Source organism: Hyla sarda, chromosome 2 (assembly GCF_029499605.1).
Source record: "Hyla sarda isolate aHylSar1 chromosome 2, aHylSar1.hap1, whole genome shotgun sequence".
Lineage (NCBI taxonomy): Eukaryota > Metazoa > Chordata > Amphibia > Anura > Hylidae > Hyla > Hyla sarda.
In genome coordinates this window covers 108,152,051-108,177,436 of record NC_079190.1, presented here as the reverse complement: position 1 = coordinate 108,177,436, position 25,386 = coordinate 108,152,051, and positions in this window count along the sequence as shown.

Genomic DNA, 25,386 nt, shown 5'->3' with positions numbered 1-25,386 from the left:
CTCGGAGAGGACTTTCTGTTGGGTCGATACTAAGCACCGTGCATTCCATGTGTAGTACCTAACCACTAAACTAACTAAGAATAAAGTGCCCCGGTCTCGGCCACCCAGGGACCTGAATGCCCCATAAGCCCACTCCGGATAGGTAAGGCCGGCAAGTTGACTCCAGTTGATGGAAGCGCCCACCCGGTTGTAAACCCCTATATTAAAGGGACAATGAAGCAGGAAGTGGTCCATGCTTTCCAGCGTGTCCCCGCACTCTTCTCGGGGACATCCCCGGTCATCAGAGTTCCTACACTTCAGGTTGTCCCTTACATATAGCTTCCCCTGAAAGCAGCACCAGGCCAAGTCCCAAAACTTCTGGGGGATCCTTTTCATGTTCAAAAGATACAACCCCACCCTCAGATCCCGACCTGGGCAGTCCCTGAGCGCCAGAGGCTTCTGGAAGTGGGTCAACAGAACCCGTTTGTCAAGGAACTGCCTTGACTGGGTCCTGATCTCCCACACTCCCAGACCCCACCGGCGTATCGCCTTCAGAGTCGGGGTAGCGTAAGCCGGAAGATATCCATGGGGTGTACGGAGGTCCTTCACTCGCCCTCCTCTCTCCCATTCCTGGAAGAAAGGCCGAAACCATTCCCTGCAGGAGAGTACCCACGGAGAAGCCCTCTCTGACCAGAGGTTTGCGATGTTAGCTTTCAAGAAGGTGTTCGTAAAGAACACCACAGGGTTTACCATAGATAAACCCCCTAGTCTCCTCGTGCGGTACGTAACCTCCCTCTTGACTAGGTTCATCCTGTTCCCCCATAACAGTTGGAAAAACAGGCTGTAGATCCTAGTGTAGTAAGCCTCTGGCAAGATACATACACTGCCCAGATAGATAAACAAGGGGAGCAGGTATGATTTCATCAGGTGTACCCTTTCCCTGAGGGTCATAGACCAACCCTTCCACTGGTCCACCTTCTGAGCGGCATCCTGGAGCTTACCATCCCAGTTTTTGGTGGGATAATCATCTTGGCCGAATGTGATGCCTAAGACTTTTGCTGACTCTTGGGGCCCTGGAAGGGTGTCCGGGAGATCAAACGTGGGGTCTCCCCCTCCCAGCCAGAGACTCTCACACTTATCCCGGTTGATCTTAGACCCGGATGCCTCCGAGTAGCGGTCCACCTCCGACATCACCACATCGACCTCCTCTCTTGAGGAGACGAAAATAGTGACATCGTCAGCGTACGCCACCACTCTCTGGGCGACATCCAGCTCCGCCAGACTCATCCCGACTCCCGCCAACGGCCCACAATCTACCCTCCGGACGAAGGGATCGATTGCGAACACGTATAAAAGCGGGCTAAGAGGACAACCCTGACGGACTCCGGAACCCACCACAAAAGAGCGGCCAGACCACCCGTTCACCAGCGGGAAACTCTCTGCCCCTGCATACAAGATCTTAAGCCAATTAACAAAAGTAGTTGGTAAGCCATATCTCAGGAGGACGGACCATAGGTACTCGTGGTTCACCCGATCAAATGCTTTGGCCTGATCCAAGGACAGCAAGTACCCCTTCCAGAGACCTGCACTACTCCGCTCCACTGCCTCCCTGACACTAAGGACAGCACTTAAGGTGCTTCGGCCTGGAAAAGAGCAGTGCTGAGCCCCCGAAAGGAGCCGGGGTGCAAACTTCACCAGCCGATTAAACAATATCTTAGCCAGAAGCTTCCTGTCCGTATTGAGAAGAGCTATGGGTCTCCAATTCTCAATCCGGCTAGGATCTTTACCCTTTGACAGAAGAATCAGGGCTGACCTCCTCATTGACTTTGGCAGAGTGCCCGAGGAGAGACACTCATTGAATACCTCAGTCAAGAGGGGAGCTAAAGACTCCTTAAAGGTCCTGTACCACTCGGATGTTAAGCCATCCGGACCTGGCGACTTCTTAGGGGCAAGCCCCTCGATCGCCATTCTCACTTCCTCTTCCCTGATTTCTTCTGCCAAAACATCAAGAGAGGGGTCTACCCCTGGCTCAGGAATGGTTTCAGTCAGGAAAACCGACATCCTGTCTCGATCTAGATCTTTCCTTCCCAAGAGGTGCGAGTAGAAGGATCTGACAACCTCCAAGATCCCTGATCTGGACCGATTCAGAGATCCTGTACTATCAATCAGTCCTGAAATGACTTTACTACTCACTGACATCTTACAGTTTCTGTAAGGGTCGGGCGAGCGGTACTTCCCGAAATCCCTCTCAAAAACCAAAGATGTGTGCCTATCGTACTGACACCTCATCAGCAAGGACTTCACTCTGGAGATATCCTCTCGGCTACCTCCAGTCGAGACGAGAAGCTCGAGTTTCCTCCTCAGACCCTGATACAGGCGGTACCTGTTCAGGGACCTGAGGCTCGAGAGCTGGCGGAAGAACCCCGCAACCCGCTTCTTGAATATCTCCCACCACTCTGACTTACTACTACATAGGCCCAGTAAAGGTACCTGGCTCTGAAGAAAATCCTCAAAGGACTGTCTTACTTCCGCTTCCTCCAGGAGGGACGAATTCAGCTTCCAATAACCTTTTCCCATCCGGGGGGTCTCTGAAACATTCAGGGAAAACAAAATCATACAGTGATCGGAGAACTCCACCTCAACCACGGACACTACGGAAAAGACAGCTTCCTCCTTTAAATAAAACCTATCTATCCTAGACCTGCGACTACCTTGATGATAGGTGAAACCCGTGTGGCCTGAGGGGCTCCGGATGTGGGCGTCCTCTAGGCGAGCTTCTCTAGCTATGCTAATCAGTGCCACACTATCGCAAGTCAGCGGACCATTGGAGCCTCTCCTATCTTGGGACCTCGTGACATTATTGAAGTCCCCTCCAAAGATCACTTGCCGACTCGTAAAAAGAAAGGGCTTAATCCTCATAAAGAGATCTTTACGGCCCCGCTTAGTTTGCGGGGCGTAGATGTTAATGAGCCGGAGCTCTTGTCCCTTCATGAAGACATCTAAGATCAGGCACCTCCCCATTTCTAATTCAATAACCCGTCGGCATTCAACAGGAGCGGTAAAAAGGACCGCCACCCCACTATACGGCTCAGCCGCAAGAGACCAGTGGGAGGGACCGCGCCTCCACTCTCTTCTGGCTTTTACCAGAGAGGCTAGATCTGACAACCTGGTCTCCTGTAAAAGGAAAATGTCGGCTTCAACACGGCCGAGAAAATCAAAGGCTGCGAATCTAGCCGTATCTGACTTTATACTGGCACAGTTAATAGATGCCAGCGTCAATGGGGTGAGTGCCGCCATACAGGGTGATTAAATTAGACGGCCACACCCTTTACTTTCTCTTTCCCTTCTTTTTTGCCCCCTCATCCCCCGAAGAAGACGAGAGGGCAGGACCACTCTTGGATCTTTTTTTACACTCCGATTGATCCATATGGTCCCCGTCTCTGTCCGGCTCCGGTCTAGCCCTGCCCTCTGAGGAAGGTGCCTCAACAGGACAGGGCCCAGTTCCCCCCAGAGGCTCCTTCTCCCTAGGCACCCCGTCCTCACCTTCCCCCTCCAAGGAGGGGGAGGAGATGGTATCGAGGACGAGGTATCGGTTTGACAGGTCAATCAGAGGGGGGGCAGTCAGGCTTCCGTTTTGGACCTGGCCCGTAGTACAAGGAACTTCAGAGGGCTCTGACCTCTTCTTTCTCCCTTTCCTTTTGCCCTTATCTTTCTTTTTGGGCCTCACCCCACTTTCCTCATCCACACTTTCATAGTGGGAGGAATCGGAAGGGTCGGCCATATTGCCTTTCTCTCTGTGAAGTCTCCTGATCTCCTCATCCAGCACGTTCTCTTCTAGGGCTTCAGCGGTTACAGGGCCAGCTTCAGGAGCAGGGGCTAAAGCTGCCCCCGTCACCTGGGCACTCTCCAGCTCCCTACTCCTTCTACGATTTTCCTCCCGCCTTAGTTTGGCGGGGCCCTTTTTCCTCCTCACTAGCCCTGTTGCGCCCCCATCCCTGCCCGTACCCTCCCCAGCCGAGGCAACTTCGCAGCTCTCCTCAGCCGGAGCGGCCGCCGCACGGGCGAAGGCGCTAGGACAACGGCTAAAAGGGTGCCCGAGGACACCACACAGGTGGCACCGGATCTGCCTACAGGATGCGGCCAGATGACCCACCCCACCACACAAAGCGCAGACCTGCACAGTACAGGCTGCGCTAAAGTGGGTGGGGCTGCCACACCTGTGACAGACCTTGGGTTGCCCCTGGTAGAAGACCTGGATCCTATCGCGTCCAAGGAAGGCGGCTGACGGAATGTGGGCAACTGTACTCCCTGAACGCTTGAGTTTGACGGAAAACGTCCAGGCCCCGGACCAGATCCCGTGCTCATCCAAGTTTTTCTTGGGCATATCCGTCACATCCCCATACCGACCAAGCCAGGTCATAATGTCATAACAAGAAAGTGACTCGTTACGGGTCAAAACGGTAACTTTCTTGACAGAGTTCTGACGGGAAATCGCCTTGACGGCAAAATCCCGCCAGCCGGGCTCGTTCTTTGCCACTTCGTAGTTTGACCAGAAGAGTTCGAGACCCTCTGGCCGTACGAAACTGACATCAAACTCGGATGAACCGTAGGGGTGAATGAGGGCAAAGATGTCACTTGCCCTGAATTCCATCTGAAGGAGGAGCTCAACCACTTTACAGCGAGGTGGGCACGCATCCTCGCCCCTCCAAATCAGACGGACCACATTCCTACGGTTACTGTCCTGCCCGGTTGTCGGGAGGGACCAGACCACCTCCCCATTCCGCTCTCGGAAAGCCCCCAAACCGTGCCTCTCTATCCAGAAAGACAGGTCGACCTCACCCCTTCCCTCTACCTGGATCGACCTGTCGCCCCTGCGTAAAGCCTCCAGGAGGCGCTGTTGCAAGTGGCCTCCAGAGCCGGACAGAGATGGGGACCCCCCTGAACCCCCGGCAGTGACATTGGCATAGCTCCTAGAAGCAGCCACTACCGGGGGGGCAGCCAGACCAGACCCAGACCCAGAACCGTCAGTACAGCCACTCACACCACTACTCCCATCTTTATTCCCATTCATACCCGACTTTCCACTCTTACCACTACTAGTCCCACCATCATTCACTCCACTTACACTCCCACATGCACTCCTCTCATCCACAACACTACTACACTCAGCATTCTCACATCCTCCACTCATTACCTGCCTAACAGATTCTGGGCTGGCTGGGACTTGTAGTATAGCTGGTTTAATAATGTTCTTTGCTTTCTTAGCTGTTGCTGGGGTTGACGCCAAGGGCTCCTCCTCCATGGGCGATGTCCCTTCTGGAGTCTGGAGCTGCCCCCCCGGGCGCACCCCAGCTCCGCCCACACTCTCTGACACGCAGGGAATCCCCACCGTGCCAGCTGTGCCCGTCCGCACGGGCTCTGCAGCAGACTCTGACGCCCGGACACTCCCCTCCCTCACAGAGGAGTGCCCCGCAGCGCCCACAGAACATATAGTACTCGGAGGACCGCCCCCTGAGCACCTGGACCCACCATTCTCTGCCAACGGCGCCTGGACACTCCCCCCCCTCACAGGGGAGTGCCCCGCAGCGCCGGTAATGCCCACAGCACTCGGGGAACCGCCCCCCGAGCACGCGGCGGCATAGCTTGCCTCGCCACTTCCCACCATGAGCCCATCCTGCCCCTCCCTACCGGCAGGATGGGTGGGCTTCACATCTATTGCGCCTACAGCCTTTTCAGACGCCATGCTGTACCCCCCTTGCTGGCCCCGGTCCATGACAGGAACGGGGTCTGGCAGTTTGGGGGGCCCAGCAGCCTGAACCAACTTCACAGCTGGCCCAGACTGCTTGAATGAATGAAAAACAAAAGATACCGTTTCCTGAACTTTCTGCTTCTTCCTTTTTTTCACTACATCATTCTTGCCAAGATCTTCACCAAAGGCAAAATCCTCAAAGCGGGTAGGTGACTCCTGCTGCACAATAGCTCTCAGCAAACCCCCACTAGCTGCGTCCTCTTCACAGCTATCCTCCATCTCCCCATCACTGGAAGGTAACGCCACTTGATAGGGCTCTGGGTAGCTATCTTGGGGGGGCTGGGGGTCACATGCACCAGGGGCAGCATCCCCCTCACTCTCCACAGCTTCACCTGACTCTCCATCACCTTCCTCCTCTCCATCTTCCTCCTCACTGCTGTCCTCATGGCTGTCTGCACATGCATGCGGGTTTTTAAATCTTTCATTGTTAGTAAGTTTTTCCTTAAAGAACCCTGCATCCTCAGCAATGTTCCTTCTGGCCTCCTCCACCTCAGCCACCTTTGCCTTAAGAGCCCGCACCTGAGCAGTAAACTTCTGCCTCTTACCTGCAGAGGCATTGTCAGCCTGGTAGCGTGAAAACTTCAGGTCTTCCCTCAGGCTCCTAAGTTTTCTTCCCAACTCTTCATACTCCGCCATCTTGGATTGGATCCGTGACCCATACATCTCCAGAGACTCCCTTGGACCCCGTACCCCCCATTGCTGGGGTTCAGGGGTAGCAGAAGGTCCGCTGTTCTTGGCTGTAGCCTTGCGTCCTTCGGGTTTGGACGGGGGAGCGGGCTCCGCATTTCTGCGGGCCCTGCTGGAACGCCTCACCCCGACCTTGGAACCGGCTGTAGATGCTATCTTCCCCCCTCTCGCCAGCCGGGAACGAGAGGTAGAAGCCCGAGACTCCCTTGGCTCCATGCAGGAAAGCTCTCCCCAGGGGCCTGCCACACCCCTGGGAAGGCAGGTGAAAAACGCTGCTTCTCTCTGTGTGGAAGTCTGGAGCTCAAAGGAGACACACCCGACAACTTCACACACTGAAACTGCTGTGTTCAGAGGATGTGCTCTCTGCTGACACCTCCGTCCATGTCAGGAACTGTCCAGAATAGGAGCAACCCCCATAGCAAACATCTCCTGCTCTGGACATGGACAGAGGTATCAGCAGAGAGCACTGTGATCAGACTGGAAATAACTACACAACTTCTTTTATAAGCATTTATAAGCCTCTTTGTAAAGTATTAATGGTTCTGTGGGAACATTATATCATCCTGAAAAAAATAGGTGTGGGGGGGATATATAAAATATGCTTCTTCCTACTTTGTCGAGTGCCTTTTTTTTTTTTTTTTTAGCGAAATAGGAAAGAGATATTTAAAGGACATCTGCAGCAAAAGACTGAGGGTTGTTACATTACATGGTAGAAGTGGTATAACCCTGTGTTTTAGATAGAATCCCACAAACCCACTTCTTCAAATCAGCTATCTTCAGTACACAAGGCCCTAGGAAATAACACCTTTAAAGCCAGGTTTTAGAGAAAACAACTTGAATTTTACTTCAGATGCAATTTCAACACAAAAGAATAACACTTTGGAATGTTTAAGATTTGAGATACAGTACTTGAGGTACACTTTGCAGTTTAGGAGCAACTGGTAAATTGTCACTGGTCATAGTCCAGAATTAATTTGCAGATTTGAGATTTAATTGTGTTGAGACTTCTAGTTTTACAGAAATTTAGACTTGATTCTCCCTTGTAGTATGTGCTAGAGGCGAGGTCTACCCTGGGTGATATATGTCCAGCATGTTCTTCACTACTCTTGAGATGAGACTTAGGTGAAGACTTGACTTGTAACGGGAACTCTTCACTAGCTTTACGTCCTTTTTACCTGAGAAAGCTAACTTACGTTTCCTCTGGTTATCTGAGACACAACCTTTTTGAGCACATCCGGAAAGGATTTCCGCAGACGTGAGTCTAACGCTAACTAGGCCAGGTATATGTAGGAATAGTGCACCTAGTCTTCCTTTGCAATGTCCTTATTCGTAGTCACTAAAGTCTGCATTTTAGCTCTCCTTTTATACAATAGTTTAACGCTTGGGTACCCTTGTGGACTGGGTCATAATCTCTTTTACCAAGTAAATATACATATTTTCCAGGTCAAAAATGGTTGAAATTGCATTTCAGAATGCCCCAATCTGCCCCAAAATGCCCCAAAATGTAATCTGATATTGTTGCACACATGTTATAGAGGACGATCTAGGGAACATTACAACATTGCCTGATATAATTGCTCCTCAAAATAGGTAACATACATGGGGGGCTTAAATATTGGTAAACCAAAGACTGAGATAGTCCAGGGTAAGTCTAGTGGGATATGATTTGGTCAATGAATGCTAATTTCTTATCATTTTATTATCATTACAAACATGGCCCATATACAACCTGATGTGGTAACTGATACCTCTACCTTTTTTATTGCCACTAGCCTTGACTACCATTCCTCTTCCTGTACCCCACCAGTCCACAGAATCTTAGAGATGACAGATAGACACATATTCCTGTATGTGTCACCCACACTCTTCATAATTTCCTAGAGATGAAAGATTCTCTGTCAGGGCCCAGCAACCTGAACTTCACAACAAATCAGTTACAAGGATCTGGCGAAGTGTTCCAGAGTTCAGTAGCAATGTGAACAGAACACTGCATAGAGAGAACTGCAACCAGATGTCTGCCCATCCTCCACTTCCCATATCCAAATTGCAGAAAGGTCACAGAGCCCCGTCTGGACATTAACCTCTAGCTTACCAGATATTCTGTGGGAAAACACATGAAACAATATCAATTAACCAGTGTGGCAGTGGGGAATGAGGAATATTAGATTAAAAAGAATATCAGGTCTGGCAAAAAAGCAACCAAGAAAGAGGTGCAAGACTGACATGGATAAATTGAGGCATTATAACCCATGCATAAAAGGGGAAATGAGGGGTAGAAATGACATAGATCAATAATGGCATGAGAGCATGAACACTGGAGCTAAGAAGATACAAGAGGTCAAGAAATTGAGACAATTAGAGCAAGAAAAGATGAGAGTGTAAGTGAATAAGAGGAGAAGGCGCAGCGCTAGAGACAGAGAATAAGTGAGAAACAAAGGGAAAAAAATAGACCAAAGCTGCTGCAAAATAGGACAATGCTATATAAAGAAGAGAAATATTTTAGGGCATCTAAATAATGGAACAAATAAAGTATTGTACATAAAACCGATAGAAACAAAACGAAGGTAGCAACTGAAAAAAAACCTGAAAGAAAGACTAATGTTTATATCCAGGTGGATACAAAGGAAGGGGAGGCACGGAGACTGTGTTTACAGAGACAAAGGGGGAGAGACAAAGGCTCAGAAATAGAGAGAGAATGTTAAAACACACTGACAGAAGGAATGTTATCTATGCAGATAGCACGGACACTTCAACTTGGATCATTTAGATAATAGAGACCAGACAGATATACAGGATCTAGGAACAGACAGGCAGACTGTGTGAGGAGAGAAGAAGGGTATGTGCGCAGTGTAAATACGTTCTCCGAAGGTTGATTTACCATGATCTACATGATGCACATATCTAAGGATAGAGGATGAACAGGGAACAGATCCATAACTTTAAAAATCCCCCTCTCTAATGCAATGTATGAGACAGTGCCCCCACCACCACCACCTCCCATGTACCATTATGACATTGGTGTCTCCTTCTATTACAGGGCTTTGATTTTAACTTGCAGGGGTTAACTTTCAGTAGATGCATTGCTGCATGACTAGGCCTTGGGCTTCCTTCAGGAACACCAGGCAAACTTCTTAGGTCCTTACACAAGCGGTACCTCAGCATGCACTGACTAGAGCTACAACTCTAGGTCCTCCCTGGTGTATAAGGGAGCAATTTGGAGGGATCCCATTCACCTTACACCTTTTTTGGTAACATAGCCCTTATAAACAGTGTTTTAAAGGCACCATAGCATATTAATACGTTACATAACATTGCATTAACCCATACATGACTTAATATGGTAGAGAGAGTTCTGAGGAGTGAGGGGACAGGGCACATTGACTGAGTCTGCCCGATAGGCCTGGCAGGGGTATAGAAGGGCACCTTCTGTATTGGGCCACCACAAACCCCCCCTCTATGAAAAAGCCATCCTCAGCGTATTTCCTTGAGGGTGGATGAAGGAAGGCCACTGGCCCATGAAAGGGAAAACAGTATCTGGGGGAAGGAACCGATGTCCTGCACAGGGCTGATAATTGGGAAATGTGTGAATGTGTGCAAGGCATCATGAAATCTGGGGATAACCAACGGATTTTGGGTCGCACTGTACAGCCCAGTGTCAGAAAGCTGGGTTTGCGTCCGAGCTGGGTTTGGGTCTTCCTGCAGGACAATGACCCCAAACATATGTCAAAAAGCACCCAGAAATGGATGGCAACAAAGCGCTGGAGAGTTCTGAAGTGGCCAGCAATGAGTCCACATCTAATTCCCATTGAACACCTGTGGATAGATTTTAAAATTGCTGTTGGGAAAAGACGCCCTTCCAATAAGAGAGACCTGGAGCAGTTTGCAAAGGAAGAGTGGTCCAACATTCCGGCTGAGAGGTGTAAGAAGCTGTCACGATCACACCCTATCGGTCCAGCCAAGACGCTAGAGAGAGTGTGATGGTGCAAGGGTTAAGGCCGCCAGACCTCTGGGTATCCACTACTAGTCCCAGCAAGTCACCAAATTAACCCTTAGATAAACGTGTTTCCACCAGAGCTGCCTTCAGAAAGGCGAGCTCCTATATTTAGAGATCAAAGACCAGAGCTGATTAATTAAACATTTAATCTGATAAAAGTTATTACAGTGCTATGCATAAAAATAAACAAATGACATACAGTTACAAAAATATGAAAGAGTTTAGCAAGGCAAGTTCAGAAAACAAAAGATGAAGTTCTTACAGCATGATGATATAGCAGTCCATGAGAGTGAGTTCCAGCTGTTCTTAGGATGGTCTTGTCAGCTTGTTGCACAGCATTGAACACACTGAGTCTAGCATTGATAAATATTATATATCAGCCTTTTTGGAAGGGAGACTCCATTCCCCCCTCCCCTCTGATCCCACCAGGGGGTCTTCTCTCTTCCTGGCCCCTTATCTGTTTGATTATATGATGGGACCAGAGTGCAAGACTTCAAAAAAGCCTTTGACTTCAAAGGAGATGTAAACAAACAGCCAGTGCTGTGCAATACACAAACCCACAGTCTGAATGACCTCTCACCCCCAGGTCTTGGATAATCCACCCCAAACAGTTATAATTTATAATACACATATAGGATTTTAATAATCAGGCCTTGGGCCTGACACCTCCCCCTTAAGATGGGGACAGAGAGATATTGCCTTGCCAGGCTGATAGATCTGTCTCCATTAACCGTCTATTTCTTTTCTTGACACCACAGGCCCTGCATTCCCAGGCAAAGATGGCACTGAAGGGGCCTAGTACCTTATTAAGCTGCCTCCTCCTTTCATCTGAGAGCTGTGGATTGATCTCCACATCCTGAAGGGATCCCTGGCTCTTAGCTTCCTCCACTAGGTCTAGTAGGGGGTCACTACCCAGCCCTTCCTCTGGTGCACTACATACACTGAGTACCACCTTCTCACGGTCATAGTATGCCATATTAATGCGGTACTGTCTCTGCCTCCGACCTTTCTCATCAAGGGCAACTACATATGTGGTGGGGAAGGGACCCTCCCAGGCAGCCTGCAGCTTATTCTGCCTGATGGGGTTCAGAACCATTACCTTCTGTCCCACTTCATAGACCCGGTCCCTTGCATGGTGATCATACCAGTACTTCTGCCTGGACTGTGCTGCTGTGAGGTTGTCATGTACCAGCCCAGACAATGTCTGCATCCTGTCCCTGAATCTCAGAACATACTCCACCACAGAAGTCTCAGGGGCATGTAGCCCCCCTTCCCATTCTCCCCTAGCATTTATTTCAAGGTGCCCTTGTTACCGGACACTCTGTCCAACCAATGTAGAGGGCTGTGATCAGTTATGACAGTAAAATCCCTGTCATACAGGTATGGCTGTAATTTTTGCAAAGCCCAGACCACAGCTAGACATTCCTTCTCTATGACCGCATAGGCCACTCCCAAATGTCCTGCCAGGGGGGTCTCATGGGCCAACCTCAACAGCTCTTTCCTGTACTGCCTAGGAACCACTAACTGCCTTTCTCTCCTGGGTCCCTAGCATGCCTTTGGAAAGGGACTCCCAGTACAAGATATAATTTTCCCACTATACCCGATGCCCATCTGTGTCAACATCTGTATGCTCAGCACGTTGTTTCGGCCCTTCAAGGGAAGGGTCACTGCGCAGAGCTTCCCGGAAATGCTCATTTCCCTCCCCCCATCTTGGGGCATCAGGGAGCACATTTCCCCCAGATAAACTAGCATCTTCACCTTCCTCTGCTGGGGCTTGCAAGTCACACAGCTTGCCCGTTGCATCATACACAGGGCTGTCACTCCTTCCCTCCTCCTCCTTAGGCTCACAGGATTGGGACATATCACTCACTGCTGGTCCCTCATCCTTAAATGTCACCAGGGGCACACCAACCCCTCCCCCTAGCCCATCTCCACTAGGTTTTGGCATTGGCAATGCATTGTCACCACATTTTACAATACACCCCATTTCACTTTTGGAAAACATTACTGGTTCAGTCACAGGTAAACAGTTATCAATCCCCTGCACCCCCTCCCAGTTACCACGTTTTACAATGTCTCCCAAAGTCTCGCACAGTACCTCAGAATGAACAGGGCTCTCTCCTAGCCCATCCGGTGTGCAGGTAGTGTCCTCTGGAGCATAATGACAGAGCATCCGACCCAAATCATTCTCCGGCAGAACATTAACAGGGATGTCCTCAGAGACCCCCACCTCCCGCAAACCTTTGCCTGTACCCCAATCCAGGTACATACAGGCCATGGGCCCAGCAGGCCGCACACCTCCAATTCCTTTTAAAGCCATGGTTCTTCCAGGGATGATGTCCTCTGTATCCACCACTTCAGGCCGCACCAAGGTAAAGGAGGCTCCAGAATCCCACAAACCCACTGTCACCCGGTCACCCACAGTTACACTCTGCAGGTTATCCACTCTTTTCTCCACCGCTCCAGACACCAGAAGAACGGCTGTGTGTCCTCCAGCTACTAGTGGAGAATTCTTTTTGTTGGGGCAAGTGGCACTCAGGTGCCCCATATTGTTGCATCTCTAACATCGGCGGGTGTCCCTCTGACCTAATGTGGCTCCTGTTGCTTTTGGTAAGGATGGCAAGAATTTCCCGGCTGACCTGGTGGTGCTTTGTGGTTGTGTGGCTCCCCTCCAGGTACTTGCTCCAGATTGTGCAGATCCACGCTTTTCTGCTGGCGCCTGGTTGTTGGCAAAGTCATCTCCTAGTTCTGCTGCTTCCATGGCTGTCTTGTGCTTGCGGTCCAAAATCCACTCTCTTGCTTCAAAGCTCCGTGTTTGGAGAAACTGATCCAGGACCATCAAGTCCTCCAGGGCCTCATAGGTAGTGACTTGTAGGCCCCAGTCCATTGCCTGAATGCAGTCCTTAGCTGACCTGCATGTTGAGTGCAGCTTTCTGTGGCACTTTGTTGCAAAGTCCGAAACTTTTTCTGATAAGTCTCTGGAGTCAGATTAAAACTTTTGAGCAGGGCAGATTTTATTGCCTCATAGTCCTGGTCACTCTCAGAGGAAAGAGAAGCAAACACATCCAGAGCTTTTTCTCGCAACCATGTGGTTAGATATCGTCCCCACTGTTCCTTAGGTACATGGAACTGCCGGCAAACCTTTTCAAATCCCCTCCGGAACACATCCAGATCACCAACATGGGGAAATGTTCCAAGCAGGGTTTGTGGTCTCCTTGATCCTGCACATCACTCCGTGTGGATGAAGCATCCCCTCTCAACCTCAAAACCTCCAGTTCATGCCTTCGCTGGGCCGCATATAAGAGTCCAAGGCCTCATGTGGAGTACTGTCCTGATGGGGAGTAATGTTGTATTCCCCAGGAGATATCAGTCCTTGGATGGCAGTTCCAGCTGTAGGACTTTGTCTCATGTCACTCAGCTCTTTTGCACGGGCATCATACTCCACAAGATCAGCAATAAGTTGTTCCTTGTTCTTTCCTGCAGTAGGGATCTGCTTTTCTTGGCACATTAGCTCCAGTGCAGGCTTGGACTGCTTGCGATATGCCTCTATACTTCCGAGATGAGACAGAGGAGGTAAAACAGGAGATGGGGAGGACAGGACTGTCTTGCACTCTTTTTGTATGTCTTTTAAACCAGCACTGAGCTCTGTCTTTGGAATTTACACACAAGAATATGTATGCAATTTCTTTTTAGTGTTAAGATTTCCTTACAGGTAAAATCCAGCAAGCAGTAAAAATCTCTAAATATATCCCGACGCTGCCACCAGTTGTCATGATCACACCCTATCGGTCCAGCTAAGACGCTAGAGAGAGTGTGATGGTGCAAGGGTTAAAGCCCCCAGATCCCTGGGTATCCACTACAAGTCCCAGCAAGTCACCAAATTAACCCTTAGATAAACACGTTACCAGAGCCTCCTTCAGAAAGGTGAGCTCATATATTTACATATCAAAGACCAGAGCTGATTAATTAAACATTTAATCTGATAAAAGGTATCACAGTGCTGACTATATAAAAATAAAGAAACAAATGACATACAGTTACAAAAATATATAAAAGAGTTTTGCAAGACAAGTTCAGAAAACAAAAGATGAAGTTCTTACAGCATGATGGTATCAGTCCATGAGAGAGAGAGTCCAGCTGTTCTTAGGATGGTCTTGTCAGCTTGTTGCCCAGCATTGAACACCCAACTTTGAGTCTAGCATTGTTTTAAATATCATATCTGCTTTCTTGGGAGGGAGACTCCATTCCCCCCTCCCCTCTGGTCCCACCAGGTGGGGCCTCTCTCTTCCTGGCCCCTTATCTGTTTGATTATATGATGGGACCAGAGTGCATGACTTCAAATGAGCCTTTGACTTCAAAGGAGAATTAAACAAGCAACCAGACCCCCCAATAAAATGCAATATACAAAACACAGCCTGAATGACCTCTCACCCCTGGCTTGGATAATACATCACACAGTTATAATTACAATACACATATAGGATTTTAATAATCAGGCCTTGGGCCTGACACCCCCGCCTTCTTTATATACATCAACAAACACATATATCAATGATATGTACAAGATAGGACTAAAAGAAACATGATTAATAGGACGAAATACATGTAAGCAGAGGTAAAACATATCAGGAAATGACAGCAGTAGACTGAAAAGGAGGCTGTGACGTGGATTCATTCACAAAGATCGATGGTAAATTTATAGATGGGACTCGCTCAGCTTCTTTTTTTTAAAATGTGCATCCTGAGCTGTGTATGGAGTAACTGTATGGTAACAGAAGTAGCTGTGTGGTGTTACTATGCACTGAATTATTAGTTAACAGGGCATGCTGCGGCCAGTAGTAGATTGAATGAGATGTGTCTGCTCACTGTACAGTGTGAGACATTGAACAAATAGGGATCTATTAGAGATTGGGGAAGGCTCAGAAATTGGGGAAGGCCTTTTTTTTTTTTTTTTTTTTAAACTTTACTCACTTGTTCCCCATTGGCCAAGTACATTATGATGTCATAGACACACCTCCTTTTTCCCGATTTTGGCACCACTTTTTCACTATTTATACCTGTAAGTGATACACTAATGTAGATGCTTTTATTCCTGCAATTGACAAAGGGGTATTTCATTCCCAAAACACTTCTTGTCTTTTTATCTGTTCATTTTACTTATTTTATTTAGTTTTTTTGGGTTTTATGCTACATCCCTATAAATAAATAAATAGACAATTTAATATATCACTACTGCTGATATTGTATCTTCTTAAGGTAGCACCTCATATAGCAGTCACCTTTTGTTTCATTTATTCGGTATCTATAAAGTTGAAGGCACTGTAAATTTTTTGCGGATTCACGGCCAAATGGTTGCAGGTGTAGTTCATGGCAAGTCCGCCAGGTGCATCACTTAAACGTTTGTGAAGAAAACCTGAAAAACTGCAGTGGTACTTCCCAAAAAAAGTTTTTAGTCTCACTGCATTGTAATAAAGAAAATAGACTTCACTTGAGATACTTTAACCAGGAAATTTGCCCTACCAGCCTCTATGGTCAATGTGCTTCCTGGGCTGGGTCACAAAACGTGAGCCCCTCGCTTGGGCTCCTTCCTGGGGTTAACAGTGGTGTTCCACGCCATCCTGGAGACATTGGAATTGGAGATGATGGGATTGACAGTGACCACCATCTGTACAAAGGCGGCTTGCACTGGGGGACAAACAGTTGGTGCCAGGTGGGCCTGCCACACCTCCTCCTCAGCAGGAGTAGGCCTGGGCACATCTGTACTGGATACTGCTGCTCCTTGACTTGGGGTGTACTTGAGAGCGGTGACATCCATCTTAGGTAGCTTTGACAGGTGCTCATGTATATAACGGACTACTTGTGGCTCATCGCCAAATACCCACTGTGGGAGTGGGGGTGATTTGGGGTGTGCTGTGGGCTTCTGGACCTGGAGGGCAGACTCAGGGCTGGAGTCGGGTGAGGGAGTGTAAAAAGCGGCCTCAGCCAGGGTACTCACTCCAGATTCCTCAGTGTTGATCTCCACCCAGGATCCCCAGGTCTGGTGGTGCAGGGACAGCCTCACTGGCAAAGCTCCACAGGATGATGCGGGCATTCTGCCCTCAGGAGTCGCTGGCCACTGCTCGTCATCCTCCGGAAACGGGACCTTCAGGCAAGCTTCCACTCCTTCCAGCGACAAATGGTCCGCAAGCTTCTGGAAGACTTGAGCTGCGACAGCTGCTGCTTTCCGGGACTTTGCCTGAGGACTCTGTCTGCTTTTTATCTATACCAGGGAAGCTCTAGTGATGTATTTGTCCATACATGGGAACTTATCGCATATGAACAGTTAGACTTTGTGAGTTTCCCTGGGGAATAAAGAATAGTGAAAGTTATATTGGAGAAGAAGTGAGCAGTGAGGGAGAGATAGTAGCATAGCTGACAAGAGTCCATCTCCCAGTGAGAGGGTCGGGGTAGAAGAGGGTCTTGGGAAACTGGTTCCTCTCATCCCCCAGCCTCAGTCAACAAGCAGAAGCCCTCTAAGGGGTTGCGTACCCCCCCCTGTCTGTGCAGTTTCCATCCTGGATCTGATGTTAGGAGAGGTAGAGCTCACTGTGCGGATAGATTACAGATCCATCTATGCTGTCTGAAGAACATAATCCACAGCCTATTGTCCCCTTTATCATCTCTTTTGAGCGCCACCTTTTGCCCTTCTACTGTACTAATACATACTGTGATTTTTGGCAGTGGACTATTATGTACAGGCTAGAAGGGGGCCAAAACAGCAATCTTTTGGTCTTCTTTAGGCTAATGTAGCCCTATAAACATGGTGGCTCCCTGCTCCGTCATAGCATTCAGCTGAATTTTTTTCCTAAGGATATGGGTACGGTTGAAAAAGGTACAAAAAGCAAATTAAACCGACCATGCTACCCAAGCCTAGTAGACTCGAACATATCAAAATCAATCCAGCCTATCAGGATGCATTAAAAATTCGCCCTGATGGCCATCAACCAGATGACTATCCTTAGCCAGACATTTGTAACATCAGGATGTTAACACTTATTGTGGTCTCATAAAGTACCTAATATATATGGTCAAAAACAACTAAATCTGAGGGCATAAGTATGAGGAGATTCGGGGTGAGAGAATATAAGGATCCTGGTTTTGTGGTTGAAATTGAAATCAAAATGAAAAATTTAATATGCATAGTAAATAACAAAAAGAAGCCACAATAACCTTTTGTCTCAAGCCTTTATTCAAAGTAATCTTAAGAATCGGGGTAAATACTTACCATTTACCATAAGAATATGCCCAATAGTCTCTTCTAGTGTGAAGTTGTCATTAAGCAACCTCTAGACCCTGGTGGAGAACTTACCTGTTGTTACTAAGTATTTGCGCAGCTCCACTGCGCATCTGTCATCTTGTCTAAGTCCCGGGGGATAATTACGCGGATGACAGGCAGCTGATGGCGCATGGGTATATAAGATCTAGCGCGCATTAGATCCGTTCTTCTAAGTATTCGCGCAGGAGCTCCTGCGCAAGACGTCACAGCAGGATGTGACGTGACGGACCACACAAGGGATCCAGATACACCGATTTGCAGCTGCTTTTGCCGGTCATGGGGCTCTTCCCCATGATTGGCAGGTTGCAGTAGAGCTCATTTGATAGGCTGTCAGCAAGAATATAGTGATTGGCTGACATGGCTATCAATCTAAATGACTTAATCCCATTGGATCTGCTGAGTACGGCATTTTTTTAGTCAGTGCCCACTAGCCTCTTCACAACGCTACTTAGGTAGTGAAACATGTTGAGGGGGCCGTTTAATTTTTAATACAGACGCCTTTCACCACTTCATCCTCAATCAGGACATGATTAGGCGGCTGATAATTTTTAAACTAAGTGTATTGTGCGAAATGTAACTAATATAGATTGCACTTTTAATATACAAAAAATAAACAAAAAGAATAGGGTGTATGGGAAAATATTAGTTTTTTTTTTTGGGTTACCCACGGGCAAGAATTGTGGTTCCGTTTCTACGCAGTGCATTTTTTGGTGAAAATGATACCTTATCTTTATTCTGTAGGTTCATACGATGAAAATGACACCCTATTTATATAGGTTTGATTTTGTCGTATTTCTGGAAAAATCATAACTACATGCAGGAAAATTTACACATTTAAAATTGTCATCTTCTGCCCTCTATAACTTTTTTTTTCTGTGTATGGGGTGGTATGAGGGCTAATTTTTTGCGCCGTGATCTGAAGTTTTTAGCGGTACCATATATGTATTGATTGGACTTTTTGATCTCTTTTCATTCATTTTTTCATGATATAAAATGTGACCAAAAATACGCCATTTTGGACTTTTGATTTTTTTTGCGCGTACGCCATTGACCATGCGGTTTAATTAATGATATATTTTTATAATTCAGACATTTCCACACACGACGATACCACATATGTTTATTTTTATTTACACAGTTATTTTTTTTATTTTTTATTGGTGATTCAAACTTTTATTAAATCATCTTTATTCACTTTTTTTTCACTTTTTTTTGCAGTGTTATAGCTCCCATAGGGGGCTATAACACTGCACACACTAATCTTTTACATTGATCAATGGTTTCTCATAGGAAACCATTGATCAATGATTCTGGATCTCAGGCACTGAGCAGTCATTCGGTGAGCTGTCTTTACAGCTGTTCGGGATGCCGCGATTTCATTGCGGTGATCCCGAACAGCCCCCTGAGCTAACTGGCAGTGCTTTACTTTCACTTTAAATGCGGCGTTCAACTTTGAACGCCACGTCTAAAGGGTTAATAGCGTGCGGCACCGTGATCAGTGCCGCGCTATTAGCCACGGGTCCCTGCCGGGCCCGACCCGCCACGACGTGGCCCCGCATTATAGAAAGGGAGTGGGCTAAGGGCGTATAGGTATGCCCTCCATCCCCAAGGAGTTAAATATTGGCACCACATTTGCCATGTGCCAGTCCTGGGGAACAGTCCCTGTTACTATAGAGTCCCTGAATATTAAAAATAGGGGTCTGTCTATTACATTACTTAATTCCTTTAGAACAAGGGGGTGAATGCCATCTGGGCCTGGGGATTTGTCTGTTTTGACTAATTGTAGGTGGCACTGTACTGCTTCCTGGGTTAGACAGGTGACCTGTACTGGGGAGTTTACATTATATCGCTGTATTTCACCTGCCATTTAATTTTTCTCGGTGAATACAGTGTAGAAAAATGTAAAAGATTAACTTTTTCCTGATCCCCGTTTATAATTTATTCTTTATCGTTTTTTTAAAGGGTCAACATTTTAATTTTTAACCTTTATGCTATTTATATAGTTAAAGAACATTTTGGGGTTAGTTTTACTTTACTTACTTTGGCAATGAGTCTTTCTGTCTCTATTTTTGCGGCTTTTATCTGTTTTTTTTATTTTTTACATATTTTCACTGCCGTCCTGTTTTAGTAGTTTAAATGGTTTATTTTTGTCGTTTTTTGCCCCCTTAACATTTTTATTCATCCATATTGGTTTTCTTTTATTTCTGACCCTTTTATTCCCATAAGGTATATACATCTTACAGTGAGAATTTAAGATATTTTTAAAGTCTCCCATTTAGTGTCAGTATTCTTGGTTTTGAGGACAAACTTTGCCGTGTTCATTGTTTTTGTGGCCCCTCTAGAGGTTCCCTTATTGAAGAACCAAATAGAAAAGAACTTATAGAAAATGAGATTTTTAAAACATTTTTTAATAAGAATATATGAAGAGAGACAAGTGCACTCACCGCATCTGTTGCTTCATCTGTATGCTCTTATGGAAACATTCCAGCATCAGAAAGGGAGGAAAGTGTTCAGGGGGACCACAAAGGAGGAAGGTATTTTTAGGCTACGGAACCGTTTCGCGCTACATGCGCTTCATTAGGCTGCTCATTAGGGGCCTAATGAAGCGCATGTAGCGAAAAACGGTTTTGTAGCCTAAGAATTCCTCCCTCCTTTGTCGTCCCCCTGAACGATTGCCTCCGTTTCTGATGCCGGAATGTTTCCATAAAAGCATACAGATGAAGCAACAGATGTGGTGAGTGTGCTTTTCTCTCTTCATATATTGTTACAAGTGTGATGTCAACAAGTAATCTAGTTATCGGCCTGGATACCAGAGAACCGATTGGGTTAAATCTGCGACAGGACCTAATACTAACGTATTAAAATGCCTGGATATTTACAGCATACGGGGATTGTATGACATGGATATGTATCTAGGCATGGTAATATTAATATTTAGCTTGTAAGTTATGTTGTTCATTCTTTATATAGGAGGTCATTTGATGTTATGTAAGTTGTGGGCCTTTGACTATTACTTTACTGTATTTATATATGTGGGTTGATTTTTATGTAAGTTGTGGGCCTTTGACTACTACTTTACTGTATTTATACGGGTTTATTTGTAATATCATGGGATAAAATAACTTAAAATAATATCTTTATGTATGCATCTGTCAGGTGGTGATGTACAGGAAATAGCAGTTTTACCGGATCCTGGATTCCATGTCACATTTTTTAGATTATTTGTTGACATCCCACTACATGTTATCTACTTGTAGGATATATAAGAGTGAATATGTCAATGTCTTTTATGCCATGACTAAGGGCAGGGCTCAAGTCCTGAAGAAACACATGGGAATGGTGTTCTTGCACTTTTTCCACAGCAGGAGCACTGTCCCCATTAGCAGAAATCCTGCAGGACCAGCCCCTTAGTGGGAATCTTGAGTTCCCACACTTTTTTCCCAGGACTTGACCCCTGACTAAGGGTACTACTGCCCGAAACGCGCAGTTGAATATGCCCTGCCTGAATGTATTATCTATTCTTCAAATGAAAGCTTGATGTTTTACCTGCTACTGTGGTGTCGGACGTAATCTTTTTTGCACATTGTTTATGTGGAGGGGAACGTCACCTGACAATCCAGGCACAGGAGTGGAGGAAAGGATCAGAGCAGTCAGTGAGCATATGAAAAAGGCATTTTTGAAGCCAGGCCTGGAGTTGACTCATGACTTTTTAAAGCGCCTTTTTTTTTTGTCTACGTGCGACATTGCAAAGTGAAAACTGAAAATTGCTTAGGTAAGGCTGTTTGCAACTTTATATGTACCCTCAAAAGTCCCCCCAAAAAGTGCCTAAGTGCACGTGCCACTTTTTGTTTGCCAGGAGTAAGCAAAGAAAAGGTTAAATTACCTTGATAAATGTCCTGCACTGATTTTAACTATTGAGTGACGGCTACAGTCTACAAGATTGCATGCAACCTAATGTATTGCTTTGGACTGCAGCTGTAGTTTAATAGTTAAAGGGGTTCTCTGGTGAAAAACTATTTTTTTTTTTTTTTTTATCAACTTGTGCCAGAACATTAAACAGATTTGAAAATTACTTCTATTTAAAAATCTTAATCCTTCCAGTACTTATCAGCTGCTGTATGCTCCATAGGAAGCTCTTTTTTTTCTAAATTTCTGTCTGACCACAGTGCTCTCTGCTGACACCTATGTCTGTCTCAGGAACTGTCCAGAGCAGGAGAAAATCCCCAAAGCAAACCTATCCAGCTCTTGGCAGTTACTGAGACAGACAGAGGTGTCAGAAGAGAGCACTGTGGTCAGACAGAAAGGAAATTTAAAAAGAAAAGAACTTCCTGTGGAGCATACAGCAGCTGATAAGTACTGGAAGGGTTAAGATTTTTTAAATAGAAGTAATTTACAATTCTGTTTACCTTTCTGGCACCAGTTGTTTTAAAAAAAAAAAATTTTTCACCGGAGTGCTCATATCAATTAATCGCAGTGTAGCCCAAGCCTAATCTGAAAGTAGATTAGTAAAGCAAAGTACATATAAAATTACTTGTATTTAGATACAGACCGATGTAAAATTTCAATGTTTTCCTTTGAATACCTTCAACTTCCTTGCTGCATTATTACAAAATGTCCTGCTTGAAAAGAAGTCATTGTATAATGCGGTGGTCTCAAACTGTAGTCCTCCAGATGTTGCAAAACTTCAACTCCCAGCATGCCCGGACAGCCGTTGGCTGTCCGGGCATGCTGGGAATTGAAGTTTAGCAACATCTGGAGGGCCACAGTACCACTGGTATAATAAGTTATACAATTCCATACTGCATTGAATAAAAAAAAAATAAAAAAAAAAAACAACCCTTGAAACCAAATAGAATCCCCAAAACAATCATGGCCCCATTAATAATAAAAACCATGACACCAGTGTGAACAGTTACTTAATACAGTTACTTAATACAGACATTATTGTTTAAAACACTATAAAACATCCAGCCACCTTAAAAGAGAAAACTGTACTAAAATAAACTAAAATAAAAAGAAATACAGATTTGTCCACATGGCTTAAAGTGCTTATGTTTTTTAGGCAAACATTATATTTTAGAACTATTCTTTTTAAGTTTTACGCTGTCATAGAAGCATTGATCCCCAGCTGAATTGAAGAGTTATGCATGCAAAAAAAAAAAAAAAAAAACAGATCCCATGTGTAAGGCAAGAATATTGAAGAGTGTATGTTATATATACACGTACACCTCACTCCAGCTCAGGGAGACCTGCTAAACATCACAAGGCATCTCTTTATGGTATTTCAAAAGGTAACTGTCTCACATATACATCTGTCATCATCTGCAGAAAGGTTTTTATGATACAAAGCAGGCAACATGTGGACATGCACACATAGCTCAGAACAGCAACACGCTTAAAGGGGAACTGACAATAAATATGATACATTGTTGAACAGTTTACTCAATTCTTATCATCCAGATTAAACATTATTATTACATTACATTACATTTTAGATAGGGAGCAGGGTTAGCACAGCAGTCGTACAACACCAGGTCAAATCCGGCCATGGTAACATCTGTGAGCAGTTTGTAGGCTCTCCTGTGCTTGTAAGGGCTCTCTCCAGGTATTATGGCCCCATCCTGATACGTACAGTAATTTCCACCTATCAATGACCAGAGACAGTTAAAGCGTACCTGCGAGGAGCATATCATTTAATCAGAATCCGGCAAGGAGACAAATGTAAGACAGCTTTCAATACTCGTGATGGGCATTTTGAGTATTTAGTGATGCCGTTTGGCCTCTGTAACACTCCGGATGTCTTCCAGGAATTTGGTACGACATTTTCCGGGACCTCCTCTACACCTGTGTTGTGGTCTATCTGGACGACATCTTGATCTTCTCACCAAACATGGACGTACACCGCACTCATGTGTGCCAAGTTTTACGTCACCTACGGAAGAACCAACTTTATGCCAAACTTGAGAAATGTCTCTGTGAAAAGACAAGTCTTCAATTCCTTGGTTACATTGTCTCCAGTCAAGGTCTCCAGAAGGATCCAGACAAGTTGTCTTCTGTACTAAACTGGCCACACCCTTCTGGCCTGTGGGCTATACAATGTTTTCTTGGATGTGCCAAACTTTTCCTCGTTGGTTGCGCCAATTGTTGCTCTTACCAAGAAAAGCAGTAACCCCAAGCCCTGGTCACCTGAAGCTGAAGAGTCCTTCTTCCGTTTGAAATCGGCATTTGCTTCTGCTCCAGGACTCTCGAGACCTGACCCTGAAAGTCCATTCTTCCTCGAGGTGGATGCTTCTTCGTTAGGAGCAGGTGCTATTCTGACCATAAGAATCTCCTATATCTTCAGTCTGCACAACGTTTGAACCCCCAGCAGGCCAGATGGTCACTATTCTTTTCCAGATTTAATTTCTTTATTCATTTTCGACCAGCGGCCAAGAATATCAGAGCCAATGCTCTCTCTAGGGCGTCAGATGTTGTAGGTCTGGACTCCTTTCCTTGGCATACTGTGCCTCCTGAACGCCTGATTACGGTTGCATCAGTCGATCTTCAACAAGTTCCTCCTGGGAAGTCTTTTGTACCTTTTTGTCTTAGACGCATGGTGTTGAAATGGGGACATTCTTCCTTGATGGCCAGACATACTGGAGTTTGAAACTCCCGACATTATTGGTTGCCGAATGTAGAACGAGATGTCACTGATTTTGTCTGTTCCTGCATGACCTGTGCCCGTGACAAGACTCCTCGGACTAGACCAGTGGGCCTCTTACAACCTTTACCTATTCCGGAGTGCCCATGGACCCACATCACTATGGACTTCATCACCGATCTACCTTCTTCCAGTAACAACACGGTCATTTGGGTTGTGGTAGATCGTTTCTCTAAGATGGCTCAATTCATGCCATTGCCTGGGCTTCCTTCTACTCCACAACTGGCAGATCAATTCTTTCAACATATTTTTCGCCTACATGGTCTACCGACTCACATTGTCTCTGATCGTGGGTTTCAGTTTGTCTCCAAATTCTGGAGGGCACTCTGCTCTCACCTTGGGATCAATTTGGATTTTTCTTCAGTATATCATCCCCAGTCCAAAGGCCAGGTTGAGAGAGTGAACCAGATACTTGGAGATTATCTTTGTCATTTTGTCTCTGCTCAGCAAGACGACTGGTTCAACTTGTTACCTTGGGCAGAGTTTTCTTACAACCATCGGGACTCTGAAGCCACAAGAACATCTCCTTTCCTCATTGTCTATGGTCGTCATCCCCCCCCCCCCTACCTTTGCCTTCCTCTTCTGAAGTTCCTGTGGTGGGTGACCAGTTACGAGATCTTACGTCTATCTGGCAAGAAACCCGGCGCATCTTACTTCTTGCCTCCTCTCGTAAGAAGTCTCAAGCCGACAAGAAGAGAAGGCCTCTTCTGACCTACCTTCCTGGTGACAAAATCTGACTTTCGGCCAAATATATACGTTTTAAGGTTCCCAGTTATAAATTTAAAGGTTATGCACCGCATAAACCCTGGGTCTTCATCTGCCATCTACTCTTCGCATTCCAAACTCCTTACATGTTTCTCTCCTCAAGCCTTACATTTCCAATCGTTTCTCTAAAAAAAAAG